Source organism: Acinonyx jubatus, chromosome B2 (genome assembly GCF_027475565.1).
Source record: "Acinonyx jubatus isolate Ajub_Pintada_27869175 chromosome B2, VMU_Ajub_asm_v1.0, whole genome shotgun sequence".
In the NCBI taxonomy this organism is placed as follows: Eukaryota; Metazoa; Chordata; class Mammalia; order Carnivora; family Felidae; genus Acinonyx; species Acinonyx jubatus.
In genome coordinates this window covers 38,580,090-38,604,180 of record NC_069385.1, presented here as the reverse complement: position 1 = coordinate 38,604,180, position 24,091 = coordinate 38,580,090, and the positions used below count along the sequence as shown (strand labels likewise).

The 24,091-nt window shown below is 37.6% G+C and overlaps 1 long non-coding RNA gene across 2 annotated transcripts; it reads right to left on the bottom strand.

The window, feature by feature from the left end:
• Positions 1 to 996: 996 nt before the first annotated feature.
• On the bottom strand, positions 997 to 23,076 carry LOC106986144 (uncharacterized). 2 transcript variants are annotated; one of them, XR_008298352.1, is made up of 3 exons: positions 22,542 to 23,076; positions 2,424 to 2,567; positions 997 to 1,058 (listed from the first exon to the last, which is right to left on the bottom strand). It is a non-coding gene; the product is annotated as an uncharacterized LOC106986144 (long non-coding RNA). The 2 variants fall into 2 exon arrangements; XR_008298353.1 differs by lacking the exon at positions 22,542 to 23,076 and adding an exon at positions 8,272 to 20,837.
• Positions 23,077 to 24,091: the final 1,015 nt, after the last annotated feature.

The window sequence follows — 24,091 nt, the reverse complement described above, 5'->3', positions numbered from 1 at the left end:
TCGGAAAGTTTTTAGTTGCCCCAGATAGGTACCAAGGTTGGGAACCCCTGTAAAGCAGTTTCCTTACCCAGTTAATTGGACCAGTAAATGAGGCTGAAATATCACAGTTGTTCTTGGAAGAATAAGGGGTCCATACACATCAAAAGGTGGAAGTGTTGGAGTGAATTTATTATGTGTAAACCACCCAAGTACCCTCACCCCTGTCATGCCCCACTCCCACTTTAGAAGACCCATATGATGCTCCCCTTATTAAGAAATGCCTTAGGGAAAGAAAGCTCTATCTTAGAAAGCTCTACAAAGATGCAGAATGTCTCTATGCTAGAGATAGAGGGAGGGGGGATGTTATTGCACAGTTGGGTCCTGATTTCAATGGCAGTATGTAATCCTGGTGGACTTGAAAGGAGTAATTACCATAACAGACTGCAGAAACAGGGAGAGCTGATCAGACTGTCAGACCTGGAAAAATCTGGTGGTTACTTATCACAGAGCCCTTGGGAAAGGGAAAGATGGGCAGGTTACCAGGGTATTGGTTGATCCACATATCTCAAAAAAATTCTAGGTTTAATCAGTAGGAACTAGACTAGTTTACCTGGAAAAAACTCTTAGGTGCCATCCCCTCACCTCCCCCACTGTCCTCATCAGATGTACCAGAGTTTGCAAAGGGAATGTAGTGGACATTTGTGAAAAAGTATCCGAGTGAGGCTGTTATGTGCCTCACATAAAAATGGGGAAAAGGCATTTCCCCAAGGAGAAGATGATGAATAGAAAAAAAAAAAAAGTAATAATTGCCTACTACAATGCCCACCCAATAGCTATTTCTATGTAATTAATTGACTCTTTGATTCACCATTAACATTTCATCTCACTTTATTGTTGACAAAATGTTTTTCACATATACTATCTACTTTAATCTCATTTTAAAACTCCTGACTTCATTTTTTTTTATATTTTCCTTTTAGAGAAAAGGCAATTGGGTCTAAGAAAAGGTGTACTTATATAGAACTGAAATCCAGATCCAGTATAAACTTCAATCTCTTTCCATTATATAACATCATTACCTTAAAAATAAGAGTTGTTTTTTTTAATATGACATTTTAGAATCAGGCTTGGATCAATTTGGACTAAGTAAATGCAGTATTCTTCCAACATATGTAACTTCTATAATAATATGAGCAAAAAATAAGTAATGGTTACTACTTCGAGATCAATCATATGCCAGACTTTACTCAATTAAGTTAAATTCAATAAATATATTTAAATATATAGGATGCATCCCAGATACTAGGGAATCAAATAAATATAAGATCCAGTCTCTGTGCTCCCATAGTTCAAATTAGGTCATCTAAATAAATAAAGTAGACATCTAAACAAATAAGTACAATAGAGATACTTCAGGAACATTGTATTTTAATTATCTATTTGCTTCTATTCCCTGGACTCCAAGACTCTTGGGTTCAGGGATCACGTCTTTTTTGTATTCCCAGCACTGATCACAGTGTCTGGGACTGAGTAAATTCTCAATAAATAGTTATAGAATTAATTAATGTATTTATTTATGAAAAAAGATAAGTGTAATGGAGACTCAGTTGAAGGAGGGATTATTTTTATTTCTGTACTAAGAAAAGCTACATTTGACGTGGTAGGATGAGTTTCAAAAGAATCCAAGAAAACAACTCATCTGCACACTGGAGTTGTGCTGTGTATGTGTGCACTCTTTGTCGTGCTCATGACTAGAAAGGCCTCGTCACAATAAGGAGGGCATTCTGTCCTATAGAAGGTACTTTTGCATTGTTGTGTTGCAACCAATAGATACTTCTGTTCTGACAGATACTGCAAACAGTAGACTTAGCTTTGCTCCTTTAAGACGTGTTTCCAATCTCCTTACTACTGCTGCGTGTAAATCTAGCCCTATTTCAAACACGTCTACAGTCTTAATTTTCTCAAACTGTCCATTTGTACTATGTATATTGCCCATACAGACACTATATCATCAATTTTTTTTTCTCATGGAAAGTACACTTATTCATTTATTTACTCATTATTCTGCTGAGCATAGAACCCTCTACTGGGTCCACTGTGATTCTGAGACCTACATCCCTCTAACTCAAATGTAAAAGGCCTCCATCATTTCTCTCTAAGCTCATTCCTCCTGGAATGAATACATTGTTCATTAGACATTCAGCAAAGTATTTGCCATCTGACAGGCTAAATGAAAGCATCTCCTCTCCTAGAAGAAGTTCACTACAAGGACAACCACTGTCATTGTTCCAGTCTAGCACAGACCCCCAATGATACACGCACTCTAACACAGTTAAATTCAAAGGGGCCACACCTAGGGAAGCTACAGAATAGTTGAGAGTCACTTAAAATACTCTGACATGTCATGTCAGGTCACCAATTGGAAAAGAGGATTTTTGAAATACCTGGATCAGGAAAGCTCGGAGGTCCTGCCTATGGGATCCAGAAATGTGCCAAAATTGAGCTGCTGTTTTGGACACGCTTTGAAGGAAAACATTTTTGGTGGCCAGTTTCAGTGTTTGTCTTCGATTCAGAACTCATATTTGATCCTAGACCAAAATATGTATCCAAAATTGCAAACAAAGCTGTTAAAATATCAGAAGGACCATGGGGGCTAGTCTTCAGAGACAGATCCAAAGGCACATGTATAAGGAAAGCCCCGTGGCCACTTCACAAAACCTTTAAAGTACCAACTTCAACTCAAAACATATGGCAGCACAGGGTATGAAAAGGAGCCTTTCACTTCCTGGAGAGATGCCAGTCTTCTGTTGGTAGCACTGAGAAGCTCTGCCACAGAAGAGGCTCCTGGGGAAAATGCAGTGGACTGTGTGAAACACATTGGTGGTCTGTCTCCTTTCTCACTGCCAACGTATTAATGGTGGAAGTTGTTCCTTCAGTTGGCATGAATTGGTATTTTTATGTTGCCTAAAGAAACTTGGAAACTACTGTATTCTCATCATTTAGATGTAGACTTTCTCATGTGGGAGACTATTTGAGGCCATGTGAGATCCGTTAATTAATTATTAATGAAAATGAATTCTTTAAGTCAATAAAGCTTGCGGCCACAAGATTTTAAGCCCCAGATTATCCATAAAGAAGGCAGAATGCCTTATGTGTGTTATGTTAATTGGATCTTCTACTTACACAGAGTTGTGTATAGCCCATACACAGACCACCAATTCCAAAAAATGGAGGGCAACATGTTCATCTAGTATGAAAACTATACTGAGTAAAACCATTCTTGGTTCCGAAGTGCCTTAGAATGTAATGGGGCTTAGGGTCACCATTAAACATGTCATTTTTAAGAGCTATAGAAGAATAAACTGACTCCCCACAGACCTACCCTGGGATGTACACTTTTAAACAAATTCTTCACATTCACTTAGTTACTTGTGATTTATTTCTTTCTCGTAAAATGAAGCTCGGTGTATGAAAAAAGAAGTCCTATTGGTTTGAATGTGGGAATCTAGATGTAGAAACCTGGATTCCCACGTCCAGATATAATCAGCTTTTTTTATGTACATATTTTGACATGGTTGAGATGATGCTACACTCAAAAATTATACTCTTCTCTTTTCACTCAACAGTCTGTGCATCATGAGACTTTTTACATGTCATTGAAATCCTTTATTAACAGGTTATAATTGCTATATAATATTATGTCAAATAGGTTAGTTTGTAATATATAACTTCTCATGTTTGTACATTAAAAAAACCGTTTCTATCATTTAGCTCTTCTAAATATTGTTGTGATAATTTTAATGTGTTAATCTTTGTCTACTCATTTCCTTAAAATAATTCACTAGAAATGGAATTGCAATTAAAGTGTTTGGTTCTTGGATATTAACTAAACTGATTGCGGTAATCATTTCACACAATATACATATATTAAATTATTAGATTGTACACCTTAAACTTATACAATGTTATATGTCAGTTGTAGCCCAATAAAACTGGAAAAAAAGGCCAAAATATTTGGTTCTGGATATAATATCTCCACAAGTTTACCTATTTATTCTTTTATATATATATATATATATATATATATATATATATATATATGATACAAATATATCAGTAACATATATCAGGAAGTGCTGTGTGTGTATAATTTCCCCCACAAGTTTACCAATTTATTCTCCATTAGTAGTATTGTTATTTTAATATTTTTAATGTTTATTTTTGAGAGATAGATAGAATGAGCAGAAGACAGGCAGAGAGAGAGGGAGACAGAAAATCTGAAGCAGGCTCCATGCTGTCAGCACAAAGTCTGAGGGGGAATTGAACCCACAAACCATGAAATCATGACCTGAGCCAAAGTGGGACGCTCAACCAACTGAGCCACGCAGGTGCCCCCCATTAGTAATATTTTTAAATGTCCATTTTACCACCATCGACAGCACTGAAAGTTCACTTTAATTTTTAAGCTATTTTAAGGTTTAGTCATTCCTTTCACACATTGCTCCTGGTAGGTTGCCTTGTCTAATCACTCATATGATTGATTATCTGGCAAGTTCTTCTGAATGTCAACATCTTTTTAAAAACATATTATAAACCTACAACATATTATGAGGCTACATTGTCTTCTACAATAAAACAGGGTTATTTTCACAATTCTATATAATTGGGAATGAGGTTGTCACATAGATGGAACACAACAGCCTTCAGCTACTCTCTGATAGATTTAAAATGTGACAAGCAAAGACTGTTACACTTTAGTATTTTCTGCAGAAGGGATGTATCTGAGTCCTCATAATGCTTAAAAAACTTACCTGAAAATCCACGTTCCTTTTCAAGTTATTATGTTCAAATACTGTAAGACGAAAAAGAGGACATGAAAGCTCAATAAAAAAAATTAAAGTCCGGGGTGCCTGGGTGGCTCAGTCGGTTATGCATCCGACTTCGGCTCATGTCATGATCTCACGGTCCCTGAGTTTGAGCCCCGCGTCAGGCTCTGTGCTGACAGCTCAGAGCCTGGAGCGTGTTTCAGATTCTGTGTCTCCCTCTCTCTCTGACCCTCCCCCATTCATGCTCTGTCTTCTGTCTCAGAAATAAATAAACGTTAAATAAATAAATAAATAAATAAATAAATAAATAAATAAATAACGTCCATGTTTTCTCTCTTTATTTGAGCAGGTGTCTGAAGGGAAAAAAAATAAATCTCTCTCAAACTGAAAAGGACAGAACTACGTGTTTATTTTGCTCAACTCTCAATCTCCAGGTCCCCCAAGTAGGGTAGTGCTGCCTCAAAAAGCAATGGAGAAAAAGTTCTGGAGATGAACGTGGTGATGGTTGTACAAAAATGTGAATATATCTAATGCCACAGAACATTTGTAGTTAAAAAAGTTAAAATGGTAAAATTTTATATATATTATATATATATTATATTATATTATATTTATTATTATATTTTATACCCCTCATACCCACCCCCTCAAAAAACAGCAATGGAGGCTCTTCTGGTTTTCCCTTGACTTTTCTGAGCCTCCTGCTATCTGTTAACCAACCTGTAATGAATCTGCCATAGTCCCCTAGCTGCTGGGAACTTCAATTATCTGAGAACTCATAAACTCTGCCCCAGATCTTCTTTTAAATTAGCAGCAATGTGAGTACAGATCTTCCTCAGTTTATGATGGGGTATTGTCCCAACAAGCCCATCATAAGTTGAAAATGCATTTAATTCACTTAACCTACTGAATATCATAGCTTGTCTGACCTACCTTGAATGTGATCAGAACACTTACGTTAGCCTCAAATTGGGCAAAATCATCTAACACAAATACCATTTTATAATAAAGTGTTGCATATCTCATGTAACTTATTAAATCCTGTACTTAAAGTGAGAAACAATGGTTGGATGGAGACAGAATCGTGGTAAGCATATTGGTTGTTCATCCTCGCGATCCGGTGGCTACTGGGAGCTGCCGCTGCCACTGCTTCTGCCCAGCGTCACCAGAGAGGGTCTTACCATATCTCTCTAGCCGGGAAAAGATCCAAATTCAAAATGTGAAGTATAGTTTCTATTGAATGCTTATCACTTTCACAGGATCGCAAAGTCGAAAAACCATAAGGGGACCCATCGTAACCCAGGGACCGTCTGTCCAGGCATGAACATAATATATTTGAAAAAAGAAAACCAGAAGAATAGCAGCTGCGGTTTCACTACTGTCTGGTGACTGAGAGACTTGGTTCAAACTCTGCCTACAGGCAAAGTTACTGCACATGTACCCTGCATTCTGTCATCAGCATATTTCTGGAAATGTAGTATGTAAATTAAATTTTTTTTTAAAGTTTATTCATTTTTTGAGAGAGAGAGGGAGAGAGAGAGAGAGAGAAAAAAAGAGAGCTCAAGTGGGATTAAGGCAGAGAAAGAAGACACAGAATCCAAAGCAGGCTCCAGTCTCTGAGCTGTCATCACAGAGCCTGTGATGGGACTTGAACTTACAGACGGAGCTGAAGTCAGACGCTTAACCAACTGAGCCACCCAGGCGCCCCATGTAGTATATAAATTAAAATTAACAAAATGAATTATTTACATAGAGATGAAAATAGCAATTGTATTTCAATTCTTTAAATAAAGCAAATGGTGCAAAAGAGTCTAAAATACAGAACTCAACCTTTTAGAACTACCTTTGAAACATAAAATCTTGCTTTGTTTATAAAATCAATTCCTGTCCCCACCCCTGCCCCCACAAGAAGGCCACAAAACTCATCTTGCTTCTTGGCAGAAATTAAATGAAAACACAAACAAGTGTAAATAAAATGTTATAACAGCTATAAGAATATGTTAAAGAATTGGAGAAACCATCTTAAACACACAAAAAATTAAAATAGTATCTGTATAATATTAATATAAATATATTAACATCTAAGAGCAGCTAAAATGTCTGGACCACTTACTCTGAGCCAGGCACTGTCCCAAGTGCTTATTTGTACTTGCCTCGAGTTGGGCAAAATCATCTAACACAAATACCATTTCATTCTTAACATACCCTTCATTCTTAACATAGTCCTTACCAGGTAAGGCACTATTTATTACTGCCCCATTTTACAGACATGGAAAGCCATTAAAGAGAGCCAGAGAGTTTGGTAATTTACCCAAGGCTTTCAATTAGCTGCAATGCTCTTAAGATGTACACAGTAATGCTTTTTCAGACTCCATCTGGGATCTTACCCTGTACCTAAGATGGCCACAACTGGAAAGGAGAAAGGCCATAACTGTAAATAAAAGCATCCACTGGCTTTTGCAAGCCCTACAAGCATCTCTTTGAAAAATGACCATAATTCATATCTAAATAAAATTGAAGAGAGAAGTAGTTTATCTTCTCCTGACCCTCAAGTTTAGGCAGTTAAACTACTGCTATGCCTCCAGATTTTCCTGTGATCATAATTGTTTCCTAGAGGCATCAGCTGGGGCTTGACTGAGGAGTGATGAAGAAAAGCATACTTTACAAAAGCTTAGTCCAGTGTGGAGTCTTTCCCTGCATACTCGAATTCTGGACACGGTTACTTTCTATCATGACAGACCCCTACTAGGACGATAGTGGGGACAGAGTACTGGTTCACATGGAAACTCATCCTCTTCAGATCCTCCACATTAGAAAGGCCAGAGCCCTTTGCAGACCCTATTTCCTCTATCTTGAAAGATTTTGTTCTTTACCTCTAACTACCCTTAACCCCCACCACCAGCCCCAGGCTTCCTACCCCTGGTACAATCTAAGAGAGAAATCAATGAGGTTTTCCTCATTTACTGAGTTCAACAAAGGCAAGCCCACAATCTTGGGGGTGGGGTTAGAGGTGATGAAAATAAATTCCAACTAGCCCATCCTGCAAACACTTGGAGGTCCAGATCACATCTGGCTGGGGAGAGGGCTTGGAGTGCTGGTAACTTATCAGTGCTCGGGTTACTCAATTACACCAAAGAGTATCCTCTGGGAAAGCAGCCGGTATCCCCTCCTATCACCTCAGACAGAAAGCACATCTCAACAAAGCTGGTGACTGAAGGGTTGCCATTAGTGACAAATTCATTTATTTATTTCCTGAGTTTCCATCTTTAGGACTACTTCCACATCCATAAAACAAAGAATCTTTATGCTATATTTATTTCCAAGAAAGTGTTCCAGTGTCAATATGGAAATTATGACTACAGAAGTGGACAGAGTATGGTCAACTACCATGCATTTAGGTTCTTTCTACATAGGAAAGGATTAGCAGCAGAAAGAACGCCAGAACTAATTTTAATCTCTCTTTTACCTTGTGACTAGAAGCAAATCATTGAATTCCCAGAGATGCACATTCTCATCTGGAAAACATAGATAATATTCCTAGGTCTTCTTTTTGCATCTGGATGTGCAAAAATTAAATGGAGTGATGTAAAGAACAATGTAATTGAAAGTGCTGTGTATACTATCCATTAAGGATTATATGAGTAATAAGCTATTACCATATAAGGTGATAAAGGAGATGTTCTGCCTATGAACACACTAGGCAATGACTTCTTAAGGGTGTCTTTAAATCTCATGTTCGATAGTTTAGTAAATGAAGAAAACTTTGCCATTTAATGCAGTAAGACAGTCACATTTAATGTGTCCACAGTAGCTTAGGCCAGTCCACAGAGTTCATACCCCGTCTCCAAACATTGTATATGTTGTTTATATGATTCACTTGTTTATATGGACATTAATCACATGCTGTTTAATGGTGTCATGTATTATTATTTGCCTCTTTTTAAATTTAATTTTTTATATGCAAATATATGTCTCATTCCTTCAACTAGACTGTAAATCACTTCATGACTATTTAAGAGCTTGTTAAATGAGATGATAAGTATTAAAGACATAGTACAGTATCTAGCACATGGTAAGAGCTCAATAAATAGTAATTATTTTTTTAGTCCAGAGTATATACAACAAGTTATCAATTAACTATTTCAAGTAGGAAACACCACACTGTGGGATATTATTTGAAGACTCCCTTGAGCAATAATCATATAGGACTTCAAAAGAATATTTCAAGCCCCATACAAAATGACATTTCCAATTAAGCAACAATATTTAAGGGTCAAGAATGAGCAGTGATGATGAACACAGGTTTTGGAGTCAGACAGACCTTGGTTTGGATGTCTACTCCACCTCTTACAAGATGTGTGGCCTTGGCCAAATTACATCACTCTATTAACTCCAAATGAGAATAATAATACCTGCTCCAGTGTTGTGGTAATGAAAGGAATCAATACAGGCAAAAACTTACACTGAACCAAATGGTAGTTGTTACTCCTACTAAGAGTCCAACAATTTTGTGTTCTAGGATTGAGTAGGCCACTATATGAGAAGGATAGATTAAAATGTCCACAAAGAAAGAGAAAGGAGAATTTAGCCTGACAGTCTCCTAGTCCACCAACCCAATCTTCACATTTTGAAAATTAAGTAGAACATATAGCCCAAATAGCCCATATAAGAACATATTTAATGCATATATTTTTCTGATAAAAAATGTTTAAAATTCTAGAAAATATATGTTTAGTTTGTTGAAACACATGCCTTTCTGGTTTAGACTAAAATCGGATAAGTTACCATCAGGGAAATGTAAATCAAAACCACCATGAGGTAACACCATATATACTGGGATGACTGTAATCAAAAAGACAGACAATAATCAATCTTGGTGAGGCAGTAGAGGAAATTTGGAATCCTCATTCACCATCGGTGGGAATGTAAAATGGAGCAGTCACTTTGGAAAACAGACTAGAAAGTCCTCAAAATTTTAAGAGTTAGCATTAGAATTAGCATCAAAGCTACCATATGAGCCAGCAATTCCACTCTTGGGAACATACCCCAGGAAATGCAAACATATGTCCACATAAAAGCTTGTACACAGATGTTCGTAGCAGCAGTATTAATAATAGCCAAAAAGTGGAAATAACACAAATGTTCATCAAATGATGAATGGTTAAACAAAATGCGATATAGCTAACAATAATTATTCAGCAGTGGAAAAAATAAAGTACTGATAAATGCAATAGTATGAATGAATCTTGAAAATATGTCAGGTGAAAGAAGCCAGTCACAAAAGCCACATATGTGATTCCATTTATATGAAGTGTTCCAAATAGGCAAATTCATAGAAACAGAAAGTAAATTCATGGTTGCTTAGGGCTGGGAAGACTAGGGGGAAATAGGAAGTGGTTAATGGGTACAGGGTTCCTTTTTGGAGTGATGAGAATGTCTTAAAAAACTAATTGCGGCGATGGTTGCCCAGTTCTGTGGATATGCTAAAAACCACTGAATTGTGCACTTTAAACAAATGAATTATATGGTATGTGAATTATATCTCAATATAGCTGTTTATTTTTTTAATGTTTATTTCTTTATCTTGAGAGTGAGAGAGCACAAGCAGGATGAGGGGGAGAAAGGGAGAGAGAGAGAATCTCAAGCAGGCTCTGTTCTTGGCTCAATGGAGGGGTTCGATTTCACAAACTGTGAGATCAGGACCTGAGCTAAAATCACGAGTCAAACGCTGAACTGACTGAGCCACCCAGGCACCCCAAGCTGTTAATTCAAAAGATTGGATTAGTGCTGTATTGACTAGAAAGGCCTTGTTAGTTTACAGAAAGACAAAGACATCAAACCAACAAAAATATCACTAACAAAATAGTAAAGATTACTTGAAGAGTTTTTAATGATATAAATACATCACGAAAATGTAACTGTAGTTCACAGCTGAATTTTTTTTGGACAATTGCATTTTTAAATGTGCTACAATACACTTAACTTAGAAACATTAGAGTTCTTATCAGTGATATGTTTTAGTAAGCTACATAGCTATTAGGTTTATAATAGACTATAAAACCATGTTAAAAGAAGGCAATTAAGGGGCCTGGGTGGCTCAGTGGGTTAAGCGGCTGACTTCAGCTCAGGTCATGATCACACAGCTTGTGGGTTCGAGCCCTGCACCCGGCTCTGTGCTGACAGCTCAGAGCCTGGAACCTGCTTCAGATTCTGTGTCTCCCTCTCTCTCTCTGCCCCTCCCCTGCTCATGCTCTGTCTCAAAAATAAATATAAACATTAAAAAAAATTTTTTAAATAAAAAATTTATTTAAAAAAATAAAAGAAAGGTAATTAATTTTAAATTGCACTTTATTTCCATGTGTTCCATTTTGTTCCAACTATTAATATCATCAAAATCTTGAAGTATGGTATTGTTAGAACTTTTAGACTTTTTCTAATCAATCAATAGAAATGTTATAAAAATTATGGAGGGCAAAGGGCTACCAAAATATGTAGTTAAGAAACTGAAAAGATAAAGTGTGTGCACCAATTATAATCTGATACATGATAGTCTAATAATTATAATCAAATAGTCAAAGTGTCTTTTTACCATTTTGGTGAAAATAATAGTAACTGTACAGAGTACTCTTTTGGAGGGGGATTCTTACAACACACTTTCATTAACTTATGTATTGGTAATTATATTCAGGCTTTACAGCATCAATATTTAACATTTAAATTTGAAAATATCTTCCTTCAAAAACCATATAATCCCATGTCTTCTAAAATTAAATTATTATATTATTGCCCAAAATAAACTTCACTCAGTAAATGTGTCTAATACATAAATAAAACATTCTTATGATTTCTAACATGCCAAAATTTAGAAAATACACTTACAAAAGAAATAGATGTTGTGTAGTAAATAATGCTACTTAATTCTAACATCAAAAGAAGATGATTGTGGTAACTTAAAACTTTCAAAAAACTGTATCTATAAGTCTTTGCTCAAGAGAAACATTTTGAGATTAAAATGTCATCAAGATTCACATTTATTTCACTCACAGGGCCTTTCTCTTTTAAATTTATATTTGATATTATTTTAGAGGATGTTACATGCATCTTAATTTTAGAATTTGGTTTTTGTTTTATCTTTATAAAAAAATTTAATATGATTAGAAAATATTTAGCAGCAGTTGAAACAATATGTAAAAACATTTAAGGTTGGAGGTAGATTTAAAATTAAATTAATGTTAGGGGCGCCTGGGTGGCTCAGTTGGTTTAGCGTCCAAGTTTGGCTCAGGTCATGATCTCACAGTTTGTGGGTTCAAGTCCCACGTCAGGATCTGTGCTGACAGCTCAGAGCCTGGAGCCTGGAGCCTGCTTCTGATTCTCTGTCTCCCTTTCTCTCTGCCCCTCCTCTGCTCCTGCTGTCTCTTTCTGTCTCTCAAAAATAAATAAATGTAAAAAAAATTTTTTAATTAAATTAATGTTATGTCAATCATACTACAATAGAGTGGTTTAAAAAATAAAATTAAAACAAGGGTGCCTGGGTGGCTCAGTCAGTTAAGTGTCTGACTTCAGCTCAGGTCATGATCTCATGGTTTGTGAGTTCAGGCCCTGGGTTGGCCTCTGTGCTGACAGCTCAGAGCCTGGAACCTGCTTTGGGTTCTGTGTCTCCCTCTCTCTCTCAATCTCTCAGAAATAAATAAATAAACATTTTTTAAAAAATTAAAACAATTTTCAGAGGAGACACCATTATAATAAATGAAGAAAACTTCAAATTTAAAAATTTTGCCAAAATACAATACTTGTTTGAATGACCTCAAATTTTTTGTGTTTCAAATTGCTTCATATTTCTTCCACCTGTCTGTTGTCATCTTGTTATATTCCAGAAAACAAATTAAAGGAAATATAACATTCAAGCAAATTACACAATTAATATTAAGAACTACATGTATCTCATTGTATAACTTCATAAAAAATAGAGGATTCGATTTTCTAAATTTCTCTGAGAATTGTGTGAACTGAACACATTGCTTATATATTCATTGTGTTTTCTTTTGCCACCTTATTTACAAAGTTGGGTTGGGGCAGGAAAAATTTACATTTTCATGTGAAGAATTTTCCTAACGCTTCTGATTAAGTACCCTGGATCACAGTGAATCAGCAAACATTGATTTACACAGAGCTTTAGAAAATAGCTCGACTTTCAAAGAAGTGATACTTTCTCAAGTGAATCCTAAAGTCTTCAAAGGTCAACAAAAAGAGAAATTTCAGATTTTGCTCCCACCACAATAATTTGGTATATTTAAAAGTATTTTTGTAGTCAGACTACTATAGAAATCTGGAAGTAATTCTGATTTTAAAAGGCAACATTTTCTGAAGCTTGAAGTTTCTAAGTGTTAATTAAAAGCCATAGTTAATGTTTCATTTAGTTGGAGCTGTGAACGTTAACACTCATATCACTGAATATGCATTTATATAATGAAAAAACGTCAAATATATGCAACATATTTAAAAACTACCATAATGCTATCCACACATTTTCAAAGGCAAAAAAAAAAAAAAACAACTTTTCAAAAATCTAACTGAAACTGCCTTTTACTCCAATACAAATTGGAGTTCTCAAGTTGTTTAAGTGAACTGATTTATAAGGGAAATAAGTGGAGTTTAGATGAGTTTCCTGTAAATGTGTACTAAAACCCACAGTTGTATATGTAGATTCTTAATTTTTGAACAATAAATTTAGGGCCGGGCAATGTCACTGGAGTAAATTCCTTTAAGAGATGTAAAGGTCTTGATGACAGTTATTTTCCAGGTCTACTTTCCCACAATCACATCTCTGAAAGATTTTCTGCATGAAGTGTCTGAAGAAGAGTGGTGGACATGTCAATGATCCCTGAGGTCCATTCCAGGTTCCCTTTAAGGTGGAGGTGGGGCAAAAAGGAGAGAAGAAAAGGTAATGCTGATAAGGGAATCTGAACCAAATGTTGTCGCATGCTAGAAATGATTAGATGCCCTTGTCATGGAGCTGCTACAGAAGTCCGGGGTGAAAGAGGGAAACAAGAGGTCAAGTGTGGGCACATGAGTAAAAAAAAAAAAAAAAAAAAAAAAGGTTTGTGTGGTATAGTGGAGGGAAAATGAATCCTTAATCTACTCCTAAATCCTCTCTCCTTTTCTTTTTTAAATATCCTTTGGTCCTGTGATGGGAAGAACGGAGGTGGGTCTTGATGCTATTTATTAACACGTATCAGGTTAAGCTACACAATATGTTTGTAATTAAAATAAAAGCTTTAGCAAGAATATTCTGCTCTCTTGCTTAGAGGTGTTCACAAAGCACAAGCAAGCTACTGAACTGACCTTCATCATGGAATGCCTATTTTTTTTATGTTTATTTCTTTTTGAGGGAGAGAGAGAGCTCAAGCAGGGGAGGGACAGAAAGAGAGGGGGGCAGAGGATCCAAAGCGAGTTCCGTGCTGACAGCAGACAGCCCTCATCAGGACTGGAACTCACGAACTGTGAGATCATGACCTGAGATGAAGCCAGGCACTTAACCGACTGAGTCACCCAGGCACCCTGCAATGCCTATTTCTAAATGTCCATGTCTTATCACTGTACTTACGTTTTGGTGGGAGTCATGTCTTATATTCATTCAATAGCTATACATTGAGGACCTGCTAGGTGCCAAGCCCTGTTTTAGACAGTGAATAAACAGTGAAATCCTTGCTCTCATGGAGTTTACAAAATAGTAACAAAATAGGCATTAAACAAAGTTAAATGAGAAAATTGGGTATTATGTTTCATTAGTTTTTAACATATACCTTTCCCATATTTTGATGTATGTAAATTGGGATGCATTTTTAAATTGATGGTAAATAATATTTTAATTGGTGATCTTTTTTCTTTGTGGCAGGCCATGAAACAGTGATATAAGCCTTAAGTGATAACATTCAGAATTCAACATAATGTAGTAGAGTGGTAGAAAGTAACAAACACTTTCAAAAAGAAGAATGGAGAGGAGAGGAATTGTAACAGTGTGGTCAGCGGCAGCCTCACTGAGAAGGCATCTTTCCAGCCCAGGCATAAAAAAGAAACCAACCCATCATGCAGGGCTTCCCAGGTAGAGGAAAGTACAAATGCCCTAAGATAGGAGGGTGCCTGGTCACGGTCCTGGAAATACAAGACCAATGTAGCTGGAACTGAATGGGAGTGAGGACAGCAGTAGAAAAGGGTGAAAGATGAGAAGTAAGAAGGAAGCCAGCCTATATAAGGCCTTGTGGACCATTGTAAGGACTCTGACGTTTACTCTGAGTGAAATGGCAAGTTATTGGGAGTGTGTGGGGCAGAAACCATGATATGAATTCTATGTGAAGGGTAAAAAGGCACCTCTGGCTGCTGTGTTGAGAATGGATGGACTAAAGGAGAACAAGGCAGAAAAGAAGAGAGCAATTTGGAATCTTCTATTCAATGCCAAGTAAAAGGTGATGGTGCCTATCACCAGGGTGTTAGCTGTAGAGGTGATTCTGTAACCAGATTTCTGAATAGATAAAACCTACAAGATTGGTTCATTTTGGATGTGGGGTTCAAGAAGAGGTGTGTCATGATAACCCCAAGACTTCTGGCCTGAAACACTGTAACTAAGATGGGTTATCATGAATTATTCTGATTATAAACCAGGGATGCCTCATACTAAATCAACAAGTTTCCAACCGAATAAAGCTTGTGTATTCAAAGCTAAAAATTTCAAATAGTGGTGACTGTAGGAGTTCTGGCACTAGTATACAAAAGTGCTGTTTACCAAAGGAGGGGAAAGACAGAGAAAGGCAAGAAAGGCAAGAGAAAGGAGAATTAGGTTTATTGTACCAAGTGGTTCATGTATATTCTCATTTAATCCCAACAACCACTACACAATGTCATGATTACTCTCCCCATTTCACAAGTAGAGAAATTAGGCTTTAGGTTGGTTAAGCAGGTTACCAAGGTCACATAGCTATAGATAATCCTTTAGAGTTCTCCCCTTGGAACTGGTTGCAATTTTTTAACTAGGCTTCCAAATCAGGTGTCCCACTCTTTCAGTTTTCTTACAGCATCCAGTTCTGCTCTATTTCCCTCTCCTAAAGGAATTGAGGGGGATATTTTTCCCCCTGAAGATCAGTGGAAGGATATTTCAGTGGATACCATATAGTGTTCTTCCAAAAAGCATCCTTCAGCCAATATACTTCAGTCTCCAGGAATGTCATATTTCACCAACAGAGCTACCTGCCTACGCAGGGCACAAGCCTTTATCCAACATCCAACCCCCTTCCACACCTTCACTTTTTCCCCCAAAACTCTTCATTCTGGGAGTCAGACCTTAGAACCTACAGATTTTCTAACTGCCTTTGCTCACATCACCATATCAGATCCTCACATCGATATGGTACCGTGTCCCCTCGGGCAGTGGTTACACAAGAGATCTGCAAGCTGTGATGCTTGCCCTTAGATGGCAAGCCCTCCCCAAACATGAAGAGTGCAGCATAGAGTGAGAGCTTTGCAATCAGTTAGGACTAGGTTCAGCTCTGAGTTTCTGACACTTTCTGGATCCACAACCTATGACAAGGTACCCAGCATTTTAAACTTCAATTTCTTTATCATTAAAAAGCAGAAAATGGTAATTATGTTACAGTATTGTGAGAATTAAATGGGACAGTGTTTGTAAGCCCCTAGGGTAGGGTGTGATACTAGTAAATGCTTCTTAAATGTACTCTATTACTATTTCCTGGCTCTTCTCCCATGTGAAGCACTAATAGAGGGTGTATACCATGTTCAGTGAGCTCCCAGATTGCAATGGAAGTTCTGCACTTAGAATCTCACATCTAGGGGCACCTGGGCAGCTCAATCGGTTAAGCATCTGGCTCTTGATTCGGCTCAGGTCATGATCTCACAGTTCCTGAGATCAAGCCCTGCGTTGGACTCTGCACTGAGTGTGGAGCCTCTTTGAGATTCTTTCTCTCTTTCTCTCTGCCCCTTCCCCACATCTCAAAATAAATAAGTAAACATTGAGAAAATAAATCCCACATTTATTTTTCTAATGCTACCTTTACTCCTAAAAAGCCAAGGCTGCATGTTTTTTGTTTGTTTTTTCCTATATCTATGGCCAACCAGCCCAGCTTATGAACTGTAACTAAGAGGAGGCAGAGTCAAGAGCAAAGCAGCAGGCAGTGCTGGAAACACTGGCACAGCTGGACATCAGGAGAAGCACCCCACACAGGGACAGGCACACAACCTCTTCTTTCTCAGCAGCTCTGTGACTCATGGGTTGGGAAAAGCTTTGAGAAATGAACTAGTCCTCTCTGTTGCTCGAAACAACTACTGTCAGTTACCTGAGCATCTTGCACTTAAAGACGTTAAAAAAGGAAATAGATTCCCATCTCGGTCCATGTCATCATGTGGTCGATTTATTGTTGTTGCTATTGTTTCATGAAGGTGGCATTTCAGGAGTCAATTCTTTTATTCCATGCCTCCCGGGTAATTGGTACTAAACCAAGGACATGTAGAGAAGTGGCCCAGTGACAGAGCCACCTCTCAGCCATGTCTGTGCAGACCTGTGGGAGAAGCACTAATTATCTCTTTCTGTCCAAGGTCTTAGTTCACCTATGGGCACCTCAGTCTCAATTTGTCTAAAACAAACATCTCTCTTACCCTCACCTGCTCTTGCTCTAGTGCTCACAGCACTGATTGAAAATATGCTCATACCAGAACTGTAGCCATCACCACAGAAAATCAGTTTCCGAATCTTGTGGGTTCAGGTAATTCTCCCTTTGAAATATTCCTCCAAACTATTCTCTTGTTGTCATCTTCACTGCTTAGTCTCCTCTCACCTGGCCTATTGCAACTGCCTAGCCTAAATCTCCCCATGTCCAGTCTCTCCAAGTCCAACCACCTCAGTGACATAGAAATTATGATTCTAGGGCACTTGAGTAGCTCAGTCATTAAGCATCTGAGTTTGGCTCAGGTCATGATCTCATGGTTCATGAGTTCGAGTCCCACATTGGGTGAGCTCAAGCCCCGCTTCGGGTGAGGATGAGACCCACTTCAGGTAAGCCCCACTTTTCTCTCTCTCTCTGTCTCCCTCTCTGCCCCTCCTGGGATTCTCTCTCTCTCTCTCTCTCTCTCTCTGCCCCTTGCTCACTTGCACCCGCTCTTCTCTCGAAAGAAAGAAAGAAAGAAAGAAAGAAAGAAAGAAAGAAAACAGAAATTATGACTGTACCCCTGATTTGAGCTTAAACTTTCCACATCCATCACTCAGCTGAGATCTATCATACCCTAGAACTCTGCTGTCCAATCCAATAGCCACTAGGGACATATGACTCTTGAGCACTTGCAACATGGCTAGTCCAAATTTCGACGTGCTACAGTGCATAAGACATGCCAGATTTCAAAGACTTGGTATGAAAACAAGAATATAAAATATTTCATTAATCTTTTAGGCTCATCACATGTTGAAATGATAACATTGGGGGACAGCTGAGGTTAAATAAAATGTATCTTTTAAAATTAACTTCAATTAACTTCATTTGTTCCCTCCCTCCCTTTTTTTTTTATTGTGGCTACTAGACAATTTAAAATTGTGCATGCTCCTTTTATTAAAGTTTTCTCTGACAGTGCTACCTTGGTGCCAGGTCCTTCTCAATTTGTGACCTTTGCACCAGCTATTCTTTCCTTCTCCCTGGAACTTCCTTCAGCAAGTGAACTCCCATTCATTCAAGGTTTAATTAAAATTCACTTTCTGATATTTGTCTTTCTCTGACTGACTTATATTGCTTAGCATAATACACTCTAGTTTCATCCACATTGTTGCAAATGGCAAGATTTCATTCTTTGTGATCACTGGGTAGTTTTCCATTGCATATATATATACCACATCTTCTTTATCCATTCATCAGCCGATGGACATTTGGTTTCTTTCCATAATTTGGCCATTTTTGATAATGTTGTTATAAACATCGGGAAGGTTGCTGGAGGGGAGGTGGGAGGGATGGGTTAAATGTGTGATAGGCATAAAGGAGGGCACTTTTAGGGAAGAGTACTGGGTGTTATATGTAAGACATGGAACCAAGACTACACTGTATGTTAACTAACTTGAAGTTAAATAAAATAAATAAATAAAAATAAAATTCACTTTCTGTATTAAGACATCTCTACTTTTTCCTTTGTAAGTCCTTTTTGGCACTTTTCCTGATTTAAATATTTATTTAGAAATTTATTTATTTAATGTCGATCTCCCTCACTAGACTGCAAGGTCCACAAAGGAAGAGAACCAACCTTTTCTTGGTTCCTCACTGACCTTATGAATCTTCTTTAATGTCTGGAAGACATACTATGTGTTTGATAAACTCTACTTGAATAAGTGAATGAATGAGACATTCTGATTCCCCTCCCAGGTGTTGGTGGGGCTGAGCAATAAACTAAACCAGCTGGCATAATTGAGACAGAATAAGATAGTGCAAAGCAAGGCTGGTCCACTATCTAGCTCCCCATTTCTCCCTCTATCAGTTGGTTCCCTGAGAAGCTAAGCCTCTACCCCACAATCAGCACCAATGAGGTGGTAAGAGGTATCAGAAGGAGTCCTTTCCCACTCAACCCTCCATTCTCTTCTTTGTTGTTAACGGGGCCCAGGGAGCTAAGCTTACACCTTGACTCAAAAACAAAAATGCCATGCCCCACCTTCTCTTGGAAGGTGTTAGTGGGATGAGGGGTGACTGAAGTACCATCCCATTTGTCTGCAACAAAGCAGTGTGAACAAGTGTTCCACTTTGGTGGGTGGTGTCAGTGCGACCCAGCATGAAGCTCAACACAGGCACTTACCCAGCCCTCAAGCTACACCTCAACAAGAGACTACCTGTTAAATAAGAAAGATTAAATAGGAGCTTCATAATATAATACTTCAAGTTCCATGACACCAATAAATAAATAAATAAATAAATAAATAAATAAATAAGAAAGAAATCAATCTTGGATCACACCAAGAATAAGAAAAATCACAACTTGAATGACAAAACACAGTCAACAGATGCCAACACTAAGATTAATCAGAAGGAATTATCTGACAAGAATTTTAAAGAAGCCATCATAAAAATGTTTCAACTAGCAATTATTAATTCTCTTGAAACAAATGAAAAATACAGAAAATATCAGCAACATAATAGAAATTACACAGAATAGAAATAACTTCAATAGCAGAAATTAAAAATTCCCTGGATATGTTCTATTGTAGAGTGGAGATGTCAGGATACAATCATTGAACTTGAGGACAGGTCAAAATGATTTACCTATTCTGAACAATATGAAGAAAAATGGAATAGGGTAAAAAATTAACAGAGTCTCAGGAATCTGTAAAATATATATTTTTTAAAGCTAATAGTTGGATCATTTAAGTCCCAGAAGGAAAGGAGAGAGTGAGGCTGGAAAGTTTTCAAAGACATAATGACTGAAAACTTGCCAAATTTGGAGACAGACATAAACTTACACATTCAGGAGGGTGAACCCCAAATAGAATAAACCCAAAGAAACTACACTAAGACATACCATAATTAAACTTCTGAAAACTAAAAACGAAAAAAAGTCTTGAAAGTACCCAGAAAAAAAAATGACACATTACAAGGGATTCCTCATCTAAAACCACAAAGGACACAACAATATTTTTCAAGCCCTGGAAGAAAAGAACTGTCAACCTTCTTTTCTATATCTGGTGAAAATATGGTTCAGCAACAAAGGAAAAATAAAGACATTTTCAGATGAAGAAAAACAAGAAAATCCAGCCATAAAGCATGGCTAAAGAATGTTCTCTATACATAAAGGAAATGATAACAGAAGAAGGCTTGGAATTCCAGAAAGGAAAAATAGAACATGAGAATAGGTAAAAATAGGTAATAGGCAAAATGGGCAAGTATAATAGACTATCCTTCTTTTCATGAGTTTCCTGTATCATATTTGATGTTTAAAACAAAAATAATAAAGCCATCTTTGTGGTGGTCAATGTATATAAAGGGAATTGTATCTTAAAAGTAGGTAGTAAAACATAAGTTGATACCAATAGATTGTTGTAAATGACATATGCACGTGTAATCAGAGAACAACCACTAAGAAAAGTATACAAAGCTAAACACTCCAAAACACTATAAATAAATCAAGATGGAATGAATTAATAAATTAACAAATAAACGAAAACTGGTTCTCAGAAATATCTCATTTCCAAAAAAAAGAAAAAAAATTTGCTTTCAACAACAAAAAATTATTGCATAATAATGCATGTTGCATGTTTAAACCATCACAATTACAAGTGATAATGATCAAAAGAGTTTTTTGTAAATCACTGAATTAGGTATTAAAATTTTTAATCATGAAAATGTGTAAAATCAGTGTAAATGAAAGATGAAATTAATGTGACAAAAGCAAAAAGTGTAGTCATTTCATCATTAAGATCATGTCCTGATCCTATCATTTCATTCATGTTACTTTGTTTTTAATTTACTGCTTCTAACTTGATCCAAAGCAGCTGTTCCCCTACGAGTCTTATCTTTTTCAGCCTGGAGAATAAAATGGGGTTAAAGATGCAACCAGATATAGCCCATCTCCATGAAGCTGCAGGTCGGAAGAGGGTATGTGCAGTGCCAGAAGCTCATAAAGTTGGTTTAAAGGCAGGTTTATCTTATTCTCTCAAGACCAAAGTCATTAGAACAAGGTGGATGGCCACTGCACATAGACATCTCCACAGCAAGTGGATGCCAGACCTCATTCAGTGTCCTTGACTGTGGTAAACTCTTCAAAGAGAGGTCAGCTGTGCTGCTGCTCGCCCAGTGACCCCTGGTCCAAACAGACAGAAAAAGGGACACTGCCTCTTAGAAGATCAAAGCCCTAGCTTTACTCACTGCTTCTCTTGACTCTCCTGCTGTGGAGGCTGAAGGGGTGGTTAATGAGGGAGGGGGTGGGGAGAAAAAAGGAAGGGCATTTTAGCACAATGTAAATCATTACTAGCTCCACAAGAAACTTTGCTGAGGGATCACTGGTCACTGGTCATGAGATGAGCAGAAATGAAGTCTGGAGAATGGCTCTGACAGACAGAACTGCTCTCCTAAGGCCTCTCCTTCCAGCAGAAGCCTGTGACTCACTCATCACAGCTGTCAAAGCAGAGGTCAAAAGGAGAAGAAGGGGCACCTGGGGACAACCCACCTTTTCTCAGAGACATTTGCTTTCTGGTGCTTTGACATCGACATTAACAATGACTTCCAAGCTTCCAGGTTGGGGATATTGGTCATTCAGGCTCTTTGTTCTGTTATAGGGTAACCAACCATCCTAGTCTCCCTGGGATGCACCTTCCTCTGCTTTAGCACGGAAGTCTCACTTCCAGAAAAATCCGTCATGCAGGGAAAACCAGGACAATTGGTCACCTCAGCTGTGGGACAGCAAGACTGAACAGTTGACTGTGCTATTTGTAGAAAGATAAGTATAGTGGATTGAATGGTGTCCCCCCAACACGGCCCCCCCCCCGCCAAAAAATTCCCACACCCTAATCCCCAGAACCTGTGAATGTGACCTTACTTGGGGAAAAAAGGCCTTTGCAAATGTAATTAAAGACCTGAGCTCATCCCGGATTTAGGGTGGTCCCTCTGTCCAATGACAGCTGTCTTTATGAGAGACAGAGAGCACACAGAGACACATAGGAGAAGGTGATGTGAAAACGGAGGCAGAGATTGGAGTGATGCTAACACTCACCAGAAAGTGAAAGAAGAAAGAAACAGAATCCACTGAGAACCTTTGGAGGGAACACAGCCCTGCCAACACGTTGAGTTTTGGACTTCTAGTCTCCAGAACTGTGGCAGAATAAATTGCTGTTGTTTTTAGCCACGCAGTTTTGTAGTATTCGTTATGGCAACCAAGGAAACTAATATGAGAGTCTGGTGCTTGCGCATCTCCCCTGAGGCTACAAAGATTTTTCGCTGAAGACACTGGGTGACTAGAAGGTAGAACAGATAAAATTATGCAGTCAGTTAGTCTAAGGAAGAGTTTTAAGATGGATTGGATTCTTAGGAATCACCAATGAGTTTGGCAGACTGACTTTTTTCATAAACTGATGACATACAAATTTTCCTTCAAGGAAAAAGCACAGACCTCCCTCAGATACATATATGCCCCCTCAGAACAACAAAACATCCTTAGGTCTCTTTTTTCTTTTGCCTAGTGTAAGATATAAGATTTTTTTTTCCATTTTTTCAAAATTTCACTCATGAATTAAGTCTCCCAAGATAGTTTCCCAAATTATAAAAAAAAAAAAATGTTTGTGTCTAAAAAGTTGTGTCTATTACTTGTGTCTATTACTAGTGTCTAAACACTATGTGTTTAAAAAGGGAATTAACTGTGACATAACTGGTGATCTGTGCAAGTCACTTTGCTTCTCCAGTCCCTGTTTTTATCACCTATAAAATCAAGAGGTTCAACTAAATTATGTCAAAAAGATTTTCTTATTTTAGCATTCAGAGGTGTGTGTCAATAACCAGATTTCACTAATAATAATAAATATCTTATTTCCAGGGTGCCTCAGTGGCTTAGTCAGTTAAGCATCTGACTCGATTTCAGCTCAGGTCACGATCTCATAGTTTCGTGAGTTTGACCCCCACATAGGGCTCTGTGCTGACAGTGTGGAGTCGGCTTGGGATTCTGTCTCTCTTCCCCTCCCTTGCGCGCGCTCTCTCTCTCAATCTGTCTCTCAAAAATAAATGAACTTAAAAAAAATCTTATTTCCACATTAAAATAAAACCAATCTCTCTATATTAATAACCACATATGAACTTCTCTTAGTGAACTTACTTTCATTTCAAGATAAAAGCACCCCCTAGTTTTACTTCCTTTTGTATATAAATAAATTTCTTTATGTATTTTTTTTTCAACAGACTTAGGAGGGCCAGGACATTTTAGCCAACAAAACATTATGCTGAAAACATTACAGTTTCTTGTTCTTGAAATTCTATAAAAGCTAAAAATGAGAAGGCAGAAAGCAAATGCATGAAGTATGATAGCAACAATAATCTAAGAGATGCTAGAATTAGCATCTTAGCTCATTATAAATCATTTGAAATCACTACAGGGCACATTTCCAAATAATGTGACGAGGAGGAAAAACAACTATCAACATCCCCAGAGAGACAGTAAAGGAGGTTTGTGTTTTCACTCTCCATAGACTGTGCCAAACAAGATTATTACTGATCTGAGTGACTATCTGCCACAACCCACCAAGAGCAGCTAATTACAATTTATCAATTTATCCA